The following is a 13,700-nucleotide window of genomic DNA, read 5'->3' on the forward strand; positions in this document are numbered from 1 at the left end:
GTCCAGGTTGTGTGTGTGTGTGTGTGTGTGTTTATTTTTCAGCAGCTAAACAACTCTGGAGTCTCTGTGTGACCTTCTCGGCCCCTTCTTTGCTTTGCTCCCAAGGGCGTGAACGGGACAGGGCCGGACCTGAAGGTCTGTACCCAGTGCCTCGGACAAGGCCTGTCTGGGTTGTCAGAGATGCACTCACCACGCTTGCTCGGCTTGGAGAGAACCAGGTTGTGGGGATCTTTCATCTGCCCCCGCCCACGTGCCAGAGTTTTACCCCCACGTCATGTTCTGTTCAGCCAGCAGAAGCGAGAAGCCTGCTGCTTTTCCTGTCCTGGGCCTCCCCGGCCATGTTGGGGAACCGTGTGGCAGGCCGACCCCCAAAGATGTCCACGACCTGATCCCTGGGCCCTGTGACTACATTCCCTCACGTGGCAAAGGAGATTTTGCAGATGGGATTCAGTGAAGGATCTGGAGACAGGGAGATGGTCCTGGATTATCCGGGTGGACCCTAAACATCATCATAAGGGTCCTTTTAAGAGGGAGGCTGGGGGACTTCCCCGGCAGTCCAGTGGTTAAGACTCCGTGCTTCCAATGCAGGGGGCGCAAGTTCAATCCCTGGTCGGGAACTAAGATCCCACATGCATACCGCAACTAAGAGTTCGCATGCCACAACGAAGAAGTCCGCGTGCTGCGACTAATACCTGGTGCAGCCAAAAATAAATAATAAATTAATTTTTTAGAAAAAGATGAACGAGTCTGGGGTTATAAAGTACAGCTTGGTGACTGCAGTTAACAGTCTTGCATTGTGTATTTGCTAATTTTAAAAAAATATATATATTTATTTTTGGCCATGTTGGGTCTTCGTTGATGAGCGCGGGCTTTCTCTAGTTGCGGCGAACGGGGGCTACTCTTCGTTGCGGTGCTCGGGCTTCTCATTGCGGAGCATGGGGCTCTAGGCATGCAGGCTTCAGTAGTCACGGCAGGCGGGCTCGGTAGTTGTGGCTCGCGGGCTCTAGAGCTCAGGCTCAGTAGTTGTGGCGCACGGGCTTAGTTGCTCTGTGGCATGTGGGATCTTCCCGGACCAGGGCTCGAACCCGTGTCCCTTGCATTGGCAGGCTGATTCTTAACCACTGCGCCACCAGGGAAATCCCTGCATTGTGTATTTGAAAGTTGTTAAGAGGGTAGGTCTTAAAACTTCTCATTTCAAGAAAAGAAATATTTGTAACTATGTGAGGTGATGGATGTTAACTAGACTTATTGTGGTCATTTCACAGTGTATATTGAATACATATATCAAATCATTATGTTGTACACCTAAGACTAATGCTATGTTGTATGTCAGTTACATCTCAAAAAAAACAAACAAAAGGTTAAACATTTGGGGGAAATAGTATGAAAAAGAACATGCAATGACAAATTCAAAATTAGGTGCCACAGAAAACCTGCCTGTCGACACTTAGTGATAGATACTTGCTGTATGTCAGGCGCTGTGGTAAAATGATCTAGACTAAAAGTCTGCAAACTATAGCCTGAGGGCCAAAAGTACCCAAAGAGTTGTTTGTTTGTTGGCATGGCTAACAAGCTAAGAGGGTTTTAAAGCAAAGGTACACAACAGAGACCTCCTGTATCCCGCAAAGCTGAAAATATTTACTATCTAACCCTTTATAGGAATAGCTTGCCAACCTGTTTTGAGACCACTGTACAGGACTTCTTCCTGTTACATCTTACTGCTTAGACTTAAATATTTCTCCCAGTCCATAGAAGATGTGAACAAGGGTGAATTACTGATATTCACAACAATGTGGCTGAAACTCACAAGCATGATGCTGAGTGAGAGGAGGCAGACACAAACGCATCTGTACGCTGATTCTCTTTTGATGAACAAAACTAAACTATGGGACTTTCCTGGTGGTGCAGTAGTTAAGAATCTGCCTGCCAATGTGGCAGGGGACATGGGTTCAAGCCCTGGTCCGGGAAGATCCCACATGCCGCGGAGCAACTAAGCCCATGCGCCACAACTACTGAAGCCCCCTGGCCTAGAGCCCGTGCTCCGCAACAAGAGAAGCCACCACAACGAGAACCGCTTGCACTGCGACGCAACAGAGAGTAGCCCCTGCTCGCCACAACTAGAGAAATCCTGCGCACAGCAACGAAGACCCAACGCAGCAAAAATAAATAAATAATTCAATTAATAAAAAAAATAAAAACCTAAACTATGATGAGAGACCAGAAGGGTGATTTCCCAGTAGGTAGGGATGGAGAAGGGGCCCTTGGGGACTTCTAGGGGATGGAAATGACCTCTATATCTCAATCAGGGAGTTGGCTACAGGGAGTGTGTACATACCCAAAAAAAACCACTGAGCTGTCTGTCCCTTTAAGCTTTATAGACTTTGGTGCCTATGAATTATACGTCAACACGAATTAAGACAGAGAAAGTAGCATGAGGTGGCGGTGGGGGAAATGAGCCCTTTTGTTCGCTTCCGGGGGCAGTGCAAGCAGGTACACTGTTCTGGACAAAATCGGGCGGTGTTTAGTAAGAGTGAGAATGTACTCCACGTCTGAAAAGTCCTAGAAGTTCCCTTTCTCTTCAGCCACCCTAGAGAAACCCTGTCAACGGAGTCACATAATCCTTTTTTTTTTTTTTGGCCCCAAGGCATGCAGGATCTTAGTTCCCAGACTAGGCATGGAACCCGTGCCCCCTGCAGTGGAAGCATAGAGTCTTAACCACTGCACCGCCAGGGAAGTCCCATCACCTAGTCCTTTTTATCAGCCCCAATAGGCAGGTGCTGTAATGATCGCTGTGTTACAAGAGAGTGAAACTGAGGCAGGGTTCAGCGGGACCCCTGTGGCCCCACCTCACGGCAAGTGTCAGAATAAGGATTTGAACCCAGCACTCAGACTGCCCTCCCCCTCACGCCATCCCCGCACTGTTCCCCTGCCTGGGGGGAAGAGTGGCAGGAACCAGCATGTCCAATGACAGGGGACTCAACAAACTGTGATATGGCAATGCTTAGTGAGACCATAATACACTTAAAAAGAACAACGTTGGGGGACTTCCCTGGAGGTCCAGTGGTTAGGACTCCATGCTTCCAATGCAGGGGGCACGGGTTCGATCCCCGGTCAGGGAACTAGGATCCCTCAAGCCGCGTGGCACAGCCAAAAAAAGAAAAAAAAGAGTAAGGTCGGGCTACATATATTGGCTTAGAAAAATGTTGGAGACATCTTCAACAGAATAAAGCTAAGTATTGATACCATCTATATCCAGGGTCAGCAAACCAGCAAACCACGGCCGCTGTCTGGCCTGCGGTGTTGGGTCTTTGTTGCTGTGCGCCAACTTTCTCTAGAGCAGGGGCTACTCTTTGTTGTGGTGTGCAGGCTTCTCATTGCAGTGGCATCTCTTGTTTCAGAGCACGGGCTCTAGGCGCGCGGGTTTCAGTAGTTGTGTGTGGCGCACCAGTGTAGTTGTTTCACAGCATGTGGGATCCCTAGGGATCAAACCTGCATTGGCGGGTGGATTCTTAACCACTGCGCCACGAGGGAAGTCCCTGCCACCTGGTTTTGTAAATAAAGTTTTATTGGACACACAGCTGACACCCATTTACTGAGGTATCACCTGTGACTGCTTTGGGGCTACAGCGGCAGCATAGGTAGTTGTAATAAAGACACTATGGTGCCTAAGACCGACAATATTTTACTAGCTGGTCCTTTACAGAAAAAAGTTTGCTGACTTCTGGCCAATTTGAATAAAAAGCAAAGCCAGACCAAAGGATACCAAATATCACATTCATGGATGCGTGTAAACGTGTGTGCAAAAGCGGAAAACGGAACGAATGGGCCCCCAAGTGGGAGTAGGAATGTGGACCTCAACCAGGACCTTCTTTTTTCTTTAAATGAAGGGAGGTGCACAACCACACCTGTCTGCAGGTGGTCAAATTTATCCATCTGCAGCCCATGGCTTCCCATGGAAACCTCGGATGTTCCAGCCGTGTTACCGTCTCTGAGCCTCAGTTTTCTCACCTATAAAATGGGCACGGTCAAACCTACCAGGAACAGTTGTTTTAAGACATGGATAAGGATTTCCCTGGCGGTCCCGTGGTTAAGACTCCACAATTCCACTCCAGGGGGCACGAGTTCAATCCCGGGTCGGGGAACTAAAGATCCCACATGCCACAGAGCGCAACCAAAAAACTAACTAAATAAATAAAAGACATGCATCAGATGACCACCAAGATGTGTTTGGCCTGGGAACAGGCACCTAATGGACGCTCCAAAAATTGGTGATGGGTGTGGGGTGGAGAGGCATATGGGAAGATGGGTTTCATGCCTGCTCCGCCTCCAGCTCAGGAGGCCCTAAAGGCAGGGACCACTTCTTCCCCCACCCCCACCCCGATGTATCCCCAGAACCTAGACATGCTTGGCACACAGTAGGCGTTCAAGAGAATTTCTCCCTCACAGGCGACAGGCACTAAGTGAGGCACTGAGGTGGGGGGACAGGGCGGGGGTGGGGGACTTAGCATCCTGATAACTACCATTTGCATTTCCCTCCCAAGAACCTTTCAGTGAACTTTGGCCTGGAGTCCATGCACCGTTTGGGAGAGCTGATGATAAAATTCAGGGTGTCCAATGAACCTATGGGAAAAAACCCTCATATCTTTATTTGCACTGACTCAACTGGTATTTGCCATTTCCTCAATTATGAATGAAGGACTTGTGGCTTTGTTTCTGGTAGAAAGCCACAGGCATTTCCATATCAGATCACACTGCTGCAGGTGGCTCAAAATACAGCTGACCCTCGTTATTACTGAACACTCACTGTGGGGATTAGATTTTGTTAGTTAATGTGGTGATACACACAGACGTAGAACCCTAAGCCTGTTTGTTTGTTTCGGTATAGCTCTATTTCAAAAGTCTTTTTGAAGTGATTGTCTTGCAAGTATTTGAAAACAATTTTTTGTGGTGGTAAAATACACTAAACATGAAACTTACCTTTTAACCTTTTTTTTTTTTTTTCGGTTTTGACTGCACGGTGTGGTATATGGGATCTTAGTTCCCCGACCAGGAATTGAACCCACATCCCCTGTGGTGGAAGTAGGAGTCTTAACCACTGGACCACCAGGGAAGTATCACCTTTTAACCATTTTTAGGTGCACAGCTCAGTGGCATTAAACACATTCACATTGCTGTGCAACCATCCCCACCATCCGTCTCCAGAACTTTCTCATCTTCCCAAACTGAAACTGTCCCCATGAAACACCGTCTCCCTCTTCCGAAGTGGTGGCACCCACCACCTACTTTCTGTTTCTATGAATCTGACCTCCCTAGGGACCTCCTGTGAGTGGAATCACACTGTTTGTCCCTCCCTCTCTGGCTTATCTCACTGAGCACAATGTCTTCAAGGTTTATTCACGTTGTAGCTTGTCAGAATTTCCTTCCTTTTTAACATCGAATAATATTCCATTGTGTGGGTGGACCCCACTCATCCAAGGAGGGATCACTAAGTTGTTGTTAAAGAAATTTTTAATAAGTATATTTCAACATAATGGACTTCCCTGTAACCTCCTATATTGGGCTTGATGCATCTAGCAAATGATATATTTTTTTAATTGAAGTATCGTTGATTTACAATGTCGTGTTAGTTTCAGGTGTACAGCAAACTAATTCAGTTTTATATATATATGTATTTTTCAGATTCTTTTCCATTATAGGTTATTACAGGATATTGAATATAGTTCCCTGTGCTATACAGTAGGATCTTGTTGGTTATTTATTTTATTATTTTAAAAAATATTTATTTATTTTGCTGCTCTAGATCTTAGTTGCGGCACACGGGATCTCCGTCACCTCGTGCGGGATCTTTCGTTGCAGCACGTGGGATCTAATTCCCAGACCAGGGATCGAACTGGGGTCCCCTGCTTTGGGAGCACGGACTTTTAGCAACTGGACCACCAGGGAAGACCTGGTTATCAAACCTGTACTGGCGGGAGGATTCTTAACCACTGCGCCACGAGGGAAGTCCCTGCCACCTGGTTTTGTAAATAAAGTTTTATTGACACACAGCTGACATCCATTTACTGAGGTATCACCTGTGAGTGCTTTGGGGCTACAGCGGCAGCATAAGTAGTTGTAATAAAGACACTATGGTGCCTAAGACCGACGATATTTTATATATTTATATATAGTAGTGTGTATCTGTTAATCCCAGACTCCTCATTTATCCCTCCCCCCACCCCCTTCCCCTTTGGTAACCAGAAGTTTGTTTTCTATAGCAAACGGTATTTTGACAAGAGGTTCCGGGTGACAAAGGGGCCCAATCAAAGGTATATTATTTATGGCTTTTGTGGGCCTCTTCCTCCACTAAAAAAAAAAATTAAATTACATTTTACAACTATGTTGGTATAAAGACACATATAATTCAGGCTGGATTATATTCATTTTCTTTTTTTTTTTTTCCTTTCTGATTTTAAGAGAAATGAAAACATTTTCGTGGGTCCCAGAAGTATGACGGGCTCTGAGCACCGTGATTTAACTATGCCCAATAGATATGTAAGCCCTGGGTTCAGGACCCCTGTGAATTTTATTTTATATATATATTTATTTTTTAGTTACAGGCTTTAGTTAGTTCTGCTCCCTGTGAATTTTAAAACGTCATGTTTGCAGCTTCAAGATATGCCATCTTGGGAATTCCCTCGCGGTCCAGTGGTTAGGACTCTGCGCTTTCATTGCGGAGTGCCCAGGTTCAATCCCTGGTGGGGGAACTAAGATCCCGCAAGCTGCACTGCGCGGCCAAAAAGGTATGCCATCTTGCTGTCCCTTTTCCAACCGCATGGGTGTCCCCAAATCCCTCCAGGGTGGCCATGATTCCCACCCCCGTCCCCCCCAATTATCCCATCCCCTCTGTTCGGTGTCCTGGAAAACATTAATTACTAATTGAGATGAACTAATTTAAACGCTGTGGTTCTTTCTCACTAGACGGTGGGCTCCCGAGGGCTGTCGTCACCCTTGACCCCTGTTGTGGTCCCCAGCGCCCGGGCACCCCGGAGGTGCCCAAACGTCCCCTAAGTGGCAGCCGGCGGAGGGAGAGAGGGCGTCGCTCGGGGCGTCTCAGGGACTTTCCCGGTCCCGCTGGGAAAGCGTGATCTCATCCCCTTCCTCCCTCCCCTCCGGACGCGGAAGGGGCGGTCGGAGGCCGTGCGCCTGGAGGCACCAGCGTGCCTTCCGCGCTCTGCCATCCGCTGGCACCGCCGCCAGGCCGTCCGGCCACCAGCCCCAGCCCCGAGGACACGAGCGGCGCAGCCAGCCGCCCCCGCGATCCCTGGTAGGTGAGGAAGGGGCGAGGGCCGGCTGGGGAGGGGCAGGGGACCCCCGCAGGCCTGCAGGGGGCCCGGCTGCCCACGCCCCTCCCCAGGGTTCGAAGTCAGCTGCCCCGCACTGGGAGCTTTGGACGTCCTTGCGCCGCGTGTTCAGTGCCCCCCGCCCCCCAATGCTCCAACACCCCTCCCTGGCCCAAGTCCTCCCCACCCCCCCAACTCTTCCCCAACACCCCGAATCCTCCCCAACATGACGTACTACCTTCCAATACTGCTTTCCTCCTCCGCGTTTCTGATTTCTTCCCCAAACTGGGCACTCTCTCTGCCCCAGCCCCGGTTCTTCCCGCCCGGTGATCGCCACCCCCCACTGCCGCTCCCCCAGCTCCTCCAGGGCCCCGAATCCCCACTTTATCCAGGGGCTTCCGTGACCCCCCTCCCACTGGGGGAGTGCACTTCCCTCAGCGGGTCCCATCCATCAGCTGAGATGGGCCTCGAGGAATCTTCAACCCCCTGTTCCCCACCCCTTCCCGTGGGGAACGGGGTTGGTTGGTACCTGCCCAGGAGTCGATCCAAGTCTGCCCAGGCCGCTGGCACCACTCGGCTGGGCCCAGGACTTCTTCAGGGTACCTGTGTTCCTTTCCTCTCCTTGCGGCTGAGGCAGGGGTTTGGGGGAGGGGACACCACAGTGTGACCCAGGCAGGCTGAGGTCTGGGTTCCAGAGTTTGGGGGAGGGTTGCTCCAGGCTGCAGAACCTGCCTGGGCCTCTGTGTCCTCCTCCGAATAAGGGCCATTCATTCATTCCTCAACAAACATTCATGGAGCACCTGCTGCGTGCCAGGAGACACTGTTCAGTACACTGGGCACACAGTAGGGGCCAAATAGTGTCCTCATGGAGCCACAGGGAGCAAAAGTGTGACCTGTCACAGTAATGTGTGCCAAATGCAGAGGGCAGCTATCCGGTACCTTGGCCAGGCTTGAGGATTCCTCAGATCCAGGCATGGGAGGGGTACTGCACATAGTAGGTGCTCAGTGAATTAAGGCAGGGGCCCTGCAGCCACGCTGCCTGGTTTAAATTACTGCCCCTTTACTTTCTACCTGTGTGATCCCGGGCAAGTCACTCTACCCTTCTGTGCCTCCCTTTTCTACTGGTAAACAGGCAGTCAAAATAGTCTTAACTCGCAGCGTTGTCCTTTGCTTTGCACAGTGCCCGGCACATAGTAGGTGCTCAGTAAACACTTATTTTTTAAAAAAATATTTATTTGGGTGCCCCGAGTCTTAGCTGCAGCACATAGAATCTTCATTGCGGCGTGCAGGATCTTTAGTTGTGGCATGAGAACTGTTAGTTGTGGCATGCATGTGGGATCTAGTTCCCCGACCAGGGATAGAACCTGGGCCCCCTGCGTTGGGAGCATGGAATCTTAGCCACTGGACCACCAGGGAAGTCCCCTGGAACATTTCTTAATTAGCCAAAAGGAGTGAAGTGCCCCTACTATGTGCCAGTCCTGGTAGGAGCCGATTAGGCTGTCTTCTTGGGGAGGAAGGATTCAAGCAGAAAACATTTATTGGGTGCCTACTGTGTGCCAGGCACTGCTCTGTCCACTCACTGATTTATTCAGCCAATAAGTATTTAGTTATAAGGTATACTTATTTATTTATGTAAGTATACTGTGTGCTGGTCTCCAGAGATCCTTCCTGGAGATCACCACCTGGTCTGGATCCCATCATTGCTTGCTTGAGCCAGTGGTCACCTCCACCCATGTCCCCTCCCCACCCTCTCTCCTGCCCTCACCACCCCACCCCCGAATCTATCCTCGCTGAAGTAGACAGAGGGCACCTGTGAGCACCTGAATTAGGTCCCCTCCCAGCTCTGCATGCAGCTCCCCAGGGCTCCCTCCTCCGTCTCACAAGGCCCTGCCTGACCTGCCCCATCCCCCCCCCCCCCCCCGCCCTCCCCTCCTCCCTCTCTCCCCGTCGCTCACTCTGCTCCAGACACGTGGGCCTCCTCGTTGTTCCTCCAACACATCAGGTCCAGTCCCACCCCAGGACCTTTGCACATGCTGTCCCCACTTCCTGAAACTCTCTTTCCCCAGATCTGCACCTGAGTTGCTCCCCCACCTCCTTCAGGTCTCAGCTCCCATATGTCACTTCCTCCCAGAGGTTTCCCTTGATCTCCAGTTCTCGGCAGCCTTTCCCCCAGTCCTTGCCTTTCTCCCCAACCCTGGCTCATTTTCTTGATGGCTCTATCCGTTCTGTGCAGTGAACTACTTTCTCATTCATCCTGGGTTTCCCCCAACTAGATTGTGAGCTCCAAGAGGGCCGGGGGTCTGCAACAGCACCTACAATAGCTCTTGGCACAAGTAGGTGCTCAATTAATATTCCCTCTGTGTGTGAAGAGATTGCCCAAGAGTGTAGACAGGAGAGGAGGGGGTAGGCAGATTCCAGATTTGGTGAACAAATATAAAAGAAGAGAAAAAAGAAATTCTGCCAGTATTTATTTCTGATTTGTACGGTTTCTTATATTGTTATTCTGAACTCTCGCTCAGGACGAGGGCCACTCTCCTGCTGGTTTTACACACGAGGAAACTGAGGCAGAGAAAACAGGCTCCACCAGCTGGCAGGTGGCAGAGCCGGGTCCCTCACCCCGGTGGGTGCTCCCCCACCCCCACCCCGCTGTCCCCGGCACCCACTGTCAGGTGCAGAGTGGACTTTGCCCTGGAGGCTGTGGAAGGTGGGCAGAATGAAAGCCAGGTTTCCAGAAGGTTGGGGTGGCCGCTGGGCAGGGCAGATGGAGTGGACGGGGGACATGCCAGGGCACAGTGTCTGGGGAGGGGGCGCTGCATCGGGGCTCAGGCTGGCGGGTGGGGAGATGGAGGAGAAACACGGTGTGACTTTAGGCAGTTTGCCAGGAGTGCAGGCACGGGAGGGCCTGCCTGCATGATTCTTTTTTTTTCCTTTTAATATTTATTTACGTGGCTGTGCTGGGTCTCAGTGGCGGGACGTAGGATCTTTAGTTGCGGCACGCGGATCTAGTTCCCTGACCAGGGATCGAACCTGGGCCCCCTGCATTGGGAGCGTATTTTTATTTATTTATTTATGGCTGCGTTGGGTCTTTGTTGCTGCGCGTGGGCTCACTAGTTGCGGTGAGCAGGGGCTACTCTTTGTTGCTGTGCACAGGCTTCTTATTGCGGTGGCTTCTCTTGTTGCGGAGCACGGGCTCTAGGTACACAGGCTTAGTTGCTCTGCGGTATGTGGGTTCTTCCCAGACCAGGGCTCAAACCCGTGTCCCCTGCATCGGCAGGCGGATTCTTAACCACTGCCCCACCCGGGAAGTCCCCGGGAGCATAGCGTCTTATCCACTGGACCACCAGGGAAGCCCCTGCTTGGCTAATTCTGAGTCTGGCTGTGAGCTTTTCCACAAGCCCAGCCCTGAGCCTCTGCTGCGGGGGGCCTCCAGCTCGGGTACTGCTGGGGGCAGACAGCTGTCAGGTACCCTAAGGCTCACGGAGCACCGAGGGTGTGCTAGACACGGCTCTGTACCATTTCTACACGGATTAACTCATTCGACCTATGGCAGTCCTCGCAGGAAGAGGTCATCCTTGTACCCAGTCCACAAAGGAGGAGACTGAGGCACCAATGTGCTTGAGGCCTGTCCAAGGTCACAGCCTGGAAGCCACACGGCTGAGATTTGAACCCCAAGCGCATGCTCCCACCCACTGCTCTCTCTTGCCCTGGAGCTGACTCACTTCGGGTGGGTGTCCCATAAAGGGGGGAGGCTGTGGCCAAGGGCAGGACAAGGGCAGCTGCCACTCTGTTCTTGTTGACCGTCTGGATTCCAAGAGAACCCAGAACACCAGAGTTTCACACAGCACCTCCTCTGTTCAGCGTTGGCAGCTAATTCAAATTTTCTTCTCACACTGCTGCCCGTGGTGTAGTTGCGGGAGTTGGTGAACTTTTCTTCCTTTTAACATTTTATTGACCTAGAACCTGAATTCAGAATAGGACACAGATCCTAAGTACTGAACTTGAATTTTCAGAGTGAACAGTGCGTGATGCAGAACTTAATGTCTGGCCCCGTTCATGCCCCGTCCTTCACACTTTATCAGCTGTGCCCTTTATTCGTTAAAAATTGGAGGGTGCATGTCACCAGGTGATTGATTTTTCTCTCTTTTTTTAATTGGGGTATAGTTGCTTTACAATGTTGTGTTAGTTTCTGCTGTGCAGCAAAGTGAATCAGCTCTACGTATACATATATCCCCTCCTTTTTGGATTTCCTTCCCATTTACGTCACCACAGAGCATTGAGTTCCCTGTTCTATACAGTAGGTTCTCATTAGTTATGTATTTTTTTTAACTTTTTTTTTTTTGGCTGCAACACGTGGCATGCGGGATCTTAGTTCCCCGACCAGGGATCAAACCCGGGCCCCCTGCAGTAGGAGCATGGAGTCTTAACCACTGGACCACCAGGGAAGTCTTAGTTATCTATTTTATACATAATAGCGTACATATGTCAGTCCCAATCTCCCAATTTATCCCACCTGCCCTGCCCCCTTGGTGTCCATACGTTTATTCTCTACATCTGTGTCTCTATTTCTCCTTTGCAAATAGGTTCATCTGTACTATTTTTCTAGATTCCACATATATGTGTTAATATACATGTGTCTTTGTTTCTCTGACTTACCTCATTCTGTATGACAGTCTCTAGGTCCATCCATCTTTTTTTTTAAATTAATTTTTATTGGAGTCTAGTTGATTTACAATGTTGTGTTAGTTTCTGCTGTACAGCAAAGTGACTCAGTTATACATATACATATATCCCCTCTTTTTTCAGATTCTGTTCCCATATAGGTCATTACAGAGTACTGAGTAGAGTTCCCAGCGATTTTATCTTTTTAAGTTACTATACACGCAGCTGTTCCCAGGAGCCACTGAGAGGTGGAAAGAACGGTTGATCTGAGGGTCATTGCTGTAGAGGGAGATATCTGATACTTCAAGGAGTTTTGATATTTCGGTAAGTTTTGGCTGACTTGTGGTCCCACCTGATCGTCATCGTTTTTATGCCATTTTGTTGCCGACAGCAAGCTCACATCAGAGATGGGAGAAACTATACACTTTGCCTTTCTCTCTCTTTTTTTTAAATTAACTTATTTAATTTTTATTATTTATTGTTTGGCTGCGTTGGGTCTTCGTTGCTGCGCGGGCTTTCTCTAGTTGCGGCGAGCGGGGGCTACTCTTTGTTGCAGTGCACGGGCTTCTCACTGCGGTGGCTTATCTTGTAGAGCACGGGCTCTAGGCTCATGGGCTATAGAGTGCAGGCTCAGTAGTTGTGGTGCATGGACTTAGTTGCTCCACGGCATGTGGGATCTTCCCGGACCAGGGCTCGAACCTGTGTCCCCTGCATTGGCAGGCGGATTCTGAACAGTTGCGCCTCCAGGGAAGCCCCACTTTGCCTTTCTGTTACTGCTCACTTGTGCCTGCGTTATGGCAACAACGTCTGTCCTCCACTTTCTTCCAGTAGTCTGGCCATGAGCTCATTTCAGGGGCTGTTTCAATTAAAACTAGATAAGTCTGTTTCTCAAGCCATATAACCAGGTCCATGTAAGCTGGAATCTCTGGCGATACACTTTGGAGACCACAGGCTCAGTGGGTTCTAGGGCCAGGCAGCCTGGCTTCCAATCCAGCTGCGGCCTTTACATACCTTTTCTCGACTAATTCTTCAAGATCTGGTGTGTATTTTTTCAGATCTCAATTCAGATGCTACATTTTTAACAGTTTAAGTGAAATCTGATCCTACCAAAACAAAGTTGGGTCTTTTTTTTTAAAGAGGAGATAATAGTACTTACAGAATTTATTTTTTAATACATACAATTATTTAAATGCATTGTATTTTACACACGGCAAAGCCTTGATAATTATTTTTTTAAATATCTATTTATTTATTTGGTTGCACCGGGTCTTAGTTGTGGAAGGCAGGCTCCTTAGTTGCGGCATGTGAACTCTTAGTTACGGCATGCATGTGGGATCTAGTTCCCTGACCAGGGATCGAACCCGGGCCTCCTGCATTGGGAGCGTGGAGACTTATCCACTGTGCCACCAGGGAAGTCCCCAAAGTTGGGTTTAATGGGGAAACATTTTTTTTTTTACACTGACCCAGTTTTTCCATTTTAATGAATTAAATATGAATAAAATTTAATATTTACTTTCTCCCCGGTAGCTGTAGCCACATTTCCAGTACTCAGTAGCCACATGGAGCTGGGGCTGCCATAACAAAGTCCCACAGGCTGGGGGCCTTAAAAACCAGAAATTTATTGCCTGACAGTCTGGAGGCTGGAAGTCCAAGATCAAAGTGTCAGCAGGGTTGGTTCCTTCTGAGGCCTCTCTCCTTGGCTTGCAGACGGCTGTCTTC

At 49.5% G+C, this 13,700-nt stretch overlaps 1 protein-coding gene across 2 annotated transcripts in view; it reads left to right on the forward strand.

The window, feature by feature from the left end:
- The first annotated feature begins 7,146 nt into the window (after nucleotides 1-7,146).
- TICAM1 (TIR domain containing adaptor molecule 1) overlaps nucleotides 7,147-13,700 on the forward strand; it is a 39,114-nt gene continuing 32,560 nt past the window's right edge. For both annotated transcript variants that reach the window (XR_016391521.1, XM_022556969.3), the window contains exon 1: nucleotides 7,147-7,306. The gene's annotated coding sequence lies outside the window, so the exon portion shown is untranslated. The remainder of the gene's footprint in view (nucleotides 7,307-13,700) is intronic.

This window comes from Delphinapterus leucas, unplaced genomic scaffold (assembly GCF_059928025.1).
Source record: "Delphinapterus leucas isolate spDelLeu-1000000601 "Yukka" unplaced genomic scaffold, BTC_Dleu_Yukka2 spDelLeu_asBTCV2_sq25, whole genome shotgun sequence".
NCBI lineage: Eukaryota > Metazoa > Chordata > Mammalia > Artiodactyla > Monodontidae > Delphinapterus > Delphinapterus leucas.